General features: G+C 43.3%; 1 protein-coding gene across 4 annotated transcripts in view; it reads right to left on the bottom strand.

The window, feature by feature from the left end:
* Positions 1–5536, bottom strand: part of LOC106529631 (bromodomain-containing protein 3) — a 60647-nt gene that overhangs the window by 11398 nt on the left and 43713 nt on the right. The gene's annotated exons all lie outside the window — the stretch shown is intronic.

Below are 5536 nucleotides of genomic sequence, written 5' to 3' on the forward strand. Positions count from 1 at the left end.
CATTAGAAAACATTAGCATTCCTTTTCTAACACATCACTGTTATAACGTTACAGAAAACACACGAAACATGTGTGCTAAGGCTAATGAATAATATCGTCGTCACTAATGTTAACTTTTACAGCTATCAATATGAGTAAATAGCAAGTTAACTCTCTGTTTACGCTTATTTTAGCAGCTAACTAGCAATTTAGCTTACCGAGATGACGGTCCGTCTTCATCAGCCACAACATGCTGCCTTTTCAGGTGCTCGTGCATCGCAGTTCTGCTGCTGTGGAAGGCAAGKTCCACCTTGCAGATATTGCACTGAACACACTTCTCTGTCGTTTTCTTAAAATGATCCCACACTTTTGAGCTCCGTTGTCGGGTAGCCATGATCCAATTCTGTCTGTGTGAACGCGTCCTTGCGCATGCGTGCGCGCGGCCTACCCACTGCTGCACTAATGCGTGTCAAGAACAGAAAGGCAGACGCGGAAGTGGAAGATGCCGCAGCAGTTTGGAGAAAAACAAAGTTAAAGTAAAAAAAACGACGCATCGACTATTAAATTAGTTGTCGACTATTTTAGTAGTCGACATAATCGTGACTAGTCGACTAATCGTGGCAGCCCTACTGCAAACAGAGAAAAAATCCTGAGGCCACCAAACCGGACTCCCTCCGCCCCCTGGCTGCACCGAGAATTTCTGTCCATGTAAGTTATGAACAGAATCGTTGACAACGGGCAGCCCTTGCAGAGTCCAACTCCCACTCTGAAGGGGTCTGACTTACTACTGGCAAAGCGAACCAAACTCTCGAACCGCTTGTGTAGAGACTGAATTAGGGATGTCCCGATCAGGTAGTATCGGTAGCAGATATGGCCATTTTTTGAAAATCAGGTAGAATCGGATTTAGTCATGTGATTGGGCCGATCCAGTTTTCGTAATAGTTTTCAGCATCATCATGCTTTACAACTGCCGTTAAGAAGTCGAGATGGACACAAGTATGCAATCATGTCCACAGTGTTGGACCACTTTTCAATGGAAAACGATGCTGAAACTGCATCTTGCAAAACCTGCGAACTTGATGTTTCTTGTGGTGGGAACAGCAGGGCTCACTTTAATACTACCATCCTTGTCACTTGGAAAGAAATAAAGCTATTGGACCGGTATCGGAAAGACTAATCATTAAAAAAAAATCACATTGTATCGGGAGATATAAAAATCTGGATCAGGACATCCTTAGACTGAATGGCCCATAACAACTGACCCACAATCCCATACTCGCGTAGCACCTTCCACAGTGTACCTTGAGGAACAAGGTCAAACACCTTCTCCAAGTCCACAAAGCATGTAAAATGGATTAGCAAATTCCCATGACCCCTCAATGACCCTAGTGAGGGTAAAGAGTTGGTCCAGTGTTCCACAGCCAGGACGGAACCCACATTGTTCCTCCAGAATCTGAAGTTCGACTATCGGTCGACTTTACTGGGGAGGCCAAAGAGAGTTATGCCCCTGCAATTGGAGCACACCCTCTGGTCCCCCTTTTTAAATAGAGGAACCACCACCCCAGTCTGTCAATCCAGTGGCACTGCCCCCGATGTCCACACAATGTTGCAAAGGTGTGTCCATCCAGGACAGCCCCACAACAGCCTGAGCCTTGAGGAAATCAGAGAGTCTCATCCACCTCTGGAGCCCTGTTGCCATGGAGCTTTATAATTACCTCAGTTCCAGTTATAGACAGACCAGCCCCAAAGTCCTCAGATTCTGCTTCCTCCATAGAAGACGTGCCGGTAGGATTGAGAAGGTCCGAGAAGTATAACTTCTACCTCACGATGACGTCCCTGGTTGAGGTCAACAGCACCCTACCTTCACTGAGCATAGTGTTAGTAAAGTGCTGCTTCCCCCGGTGGATGGTTTGCCAGAATCTCCTCAGAGCCGATCGAGAGTCTTTGTCCATGGCTTACCAAACTCCTCCCACATCTAAAGGGTTCCTCTGCCAGGTGTTCTCAGCAAACCTTCACTACACGCTTGTGTCTGCCAGGTCTGTCCGGCATCTTCCTCGCCATCTGATTTAACTCATTACCAGGTGGTGATCAGTTGACAGCTCAGCTACTCTCTTCACCCAAGTGTCCAAAACATGCGGCCGCAGATCAGATGACAACTACAAAGCCAATCATCGATCTGCGACCTAAGGTGCCCTGGTGCCACGTGCACCTATGGACACCCTTATATTCGAACATCGTGTTCATGATGGACAAACTGACTAGCACAGAATTCCAACAACAGAATACCGCTTGGGTTCAGATCAGAGAGGCCGTTCCTCGTAATCACATCTCTCTAGGTCATACTGTCATTACCCACATGGACATTGAAGTCCCCCAGCAGAATAGAGGAATTCCCAGTTGGAGCACCATCCAGCACCCCTGCTAAGGACTCCAAGAAGGCTGAGTACTCTGAACTATCATTTGATACATAAGCACAAATAATTATCAGAGCCCGTCCCCCCACCCGAAGGCACAGTGAAGCTACACTCTTACAGTCCTGCTCACCATTACTGGCACCCCTTCATGATTTGCATAGCTGAGTGAATATCTTCAGAAATAAATGGAAATGTTCAAAACTTATATCAACAGGATCTTTCAATTTCAGGTCCAAAGTAATTTAACAAAGACAATTACCATTTCAACATAAATATTTTAATTCCAAAGGACAAAACAGAAAACCAGCATGTGCACTAATATTGACACCCCTCTTAATATTTGGTTGCGCAGCCTTTGGCAGCAATGACAGCCTCCAAACGTTTCTAATATTCATCTATAAGCTTCTTGCACATCTCGGGTGGCATTTTCTCCCACACTTCTTTTGCAATATGCTCAAGCTCTTGTAAATTTGCAGGGTTCCTTTCGCCAATGGCAGATTTCAGCTCCACCCAAAGATTTTCAATTGGATTGAGATCAGGACTCATTGCTGGCCATTTTAAAACAGTCCATTTTTTCCCTTTCAACCAGGCCTGTGTGCTTTTGGAGGTGTGCTTTGGGTCGTTGTCTTGCTGGAGGACTCAGGACCTTCGCCGCAAACCAAGTTTCCTTACACTGGGAAAGACATTTCGCTCTAGAATTGCTTGATAATCTTCTGATTTCATGATGCCTGTGATACGGTCAAGGCCTCCAGTACCAGATGCTGCAAAGCAGCCCCACAGCCTTATGGATCCTCCACCATGCTTGACTGTTGGTATGGTGTTCTTTTCTTTAAAAGGATTCATTGCGCTGTCTGTAAACATATCGTCTGTGTGAATTACCGAAAAGCTCCACTTTTGTTTCATCCGTCCATAAAACGTTGTCCCAGAAGGATTGAGGTTTGTCCAGGTTCTCTTTTGCAAAGATCAAACGTTCTTTTTTATGTCTTTTCTTCAGCAATGGAGTCTTCCTTGGCCTCGCCCATAAAGCCCCACTTTGTTTAGTGTGCGGCGTATGGTACTTGTTGAAACAATCACACCAGACTGCTCCAGGTTGGTCTTTAGGTCTTTAGATGTTAGACGTGGTGTTTTTTTCCACCATTCGCACCAACCGTCGAAGACTTCTGTCATCAATTTTTCTCTTTCCCCACGTCCAGGGAGGTTCTTGACCGTTCCATGCCTGGAAAACTTTTTAATAGCATTACGCACCGCTGAAACAGGGAAACCAAGGTCTTTGGAGATGGCTTTATACCCTTTGGAGGTCTTGTGTTTGCAACTAATAGCATTTCTGATGTCCTCAGACAGCTCCTTTGTCTCTACCATTGTCACATGCGGAGATGAACTAACAGGTGGCTTTTAAAGCACCAACATGATCATTCATTGGTTAATTCATGTCACATGTGTGGAGGCAGTCCATCACAAGTGATCTTTATGTGATTTGCAACAGGTGAGCCAAATTGGGTTTTCATATTGATTTGCAGCAAAGGGTGCCAATACCATTGGCATGGTAAAAATTATGTTTTTCTTTGTTTTCCTCATAATGTTTATCTTTTTAAATGTTTTTGATCATTTGATGTTTTGCATCAAGCACAAGCTATCAGCAGTAAAATGTTGTTTCACTTGATGAATTTCCTTCAGTAAATATTCCATTATATGTACTTAAACTTCATGGGTGCCAACAATGGTGAGCAGGACTGTATCTACCGGGGTAAACTCCCACACACAGGCACCAAGTCAGGGGGCCAAAAGTAGACCCACACAAGCTCAGCACTTCTCACCATGGGCAACTCCAGAGTAGAATAAAGTCCAGCCCCTCTCGAGGAGATCGGTTCCGGAGCCCATGCTGTGCGTTGAGGTGAGCCCAACTATATCCAGCTGGTACCCCTCAACCTCACGCACAAGCTCAGGCTCCTTCCCCACCAGAGAGGTGACATTCCATGTCCCAAGAGCCAGTTTTGGTAGGCCAGGGTCAGAGCACCAAGGTCCCTGCCTTTGGCTACCGCCCATGGCAACCTATGTTTCTTACATTTTTCTTTTATTTTTTTAGATTAAGTAGAGGGAAAAAATATGGAATCAATACAAATTTTAAAAAAAACTTGCATCAAATTAAATCTGCCAATTTTACTTCAGTGAAAAATAGAGTGCTTACACCATGGATTGATATGAATCATGGGTTCAACAATAGACGGCAGGGGTTTAGAAAGTAATCCACCAAGAAATGTTGCAAAAGTTGTTGGTTGTTCCCAGTCAGCTGTGTCTAAAATCTGGACTAAGTACAAACAAAGGGAAGATTGTAATAGGGTAAAATAATGGTAGACCAAGGAAGACATCCAAACAAGAAACAAATGGGCGAATTCTGGAGTTAGTCTGTGACATAATTTTAAGAAAAAAAACTAAAAGAAATTTGATTCACAAACAGAAAAGTCAAAACAAAAGCAACCAGTAACACATAAACAGAAAATAACAAGTGGGCTGAATAAAAGCAATCGTGGCCTGTGGCTGACTGGATTAAAGTGTCATGTCATAAAGAAATGGGAGAGATGGAAGTCAGTAAACCTTCAATAAATGCCAACATCCACATTGTCCTTTAAGATACTGTTCTTCCACCATCAGTTGAGAGGAAGTCTGGTGAGGATAGCTTAATTTTTCAAGATAATACGTCTTGCTAAAGGGCAAAGGATGTGAAACGCTTTCTTCAAGAAGGCAATTTTAATGGCATGACGTGCAGTCTGGTTCTCCAGTCTGTTAAAAATCTTTGGTGGAAATTGAAGAAAATTATTAATTACAAAGCTCAACCTGCAAAACTGATTTAACAGCAGCAAGAGCCTTTTAGAGCCAAACTGATAGAGTTCTGATTGTCATTAGTTAGGTCCAAGCCTCAGAGAGTTCAAGACGTTATAAAAGCCAGAGGAGATGAAACAAAGTAATAATGGTGCAGTACTTTTAATCAAGATTCAGTTACGTTTTTTTTCTTAGAACCGAGTGATTTCATAATCTCTTCTCAGTCTTAAAAAATACTAACTACCTAACAATTATGTCCATTTTTATTGTTACTTAATGGCAGATTTTTTAATTTATTTACTTATTTATTTGTGTGTGTGTGTGTG

This window comes from Austrofundulus limnaeus, unplaced genomic scaffold, assembly GCF_001266775.1.
Source record: "Austrofundulus limnaeus strain Quisiro unplaced genomic scaffold, Austrofundulus_limnaeus-1.0 Scaffold456, whole genome shotgun sequence".
Classification (NCBI taxonomy): Eukaryota; Metazoa; Chordata; class Actinopteri; order Cyprinodontiformes; family Rivulidae; genus Austrofundulus; species Austrofundulus limnaeus.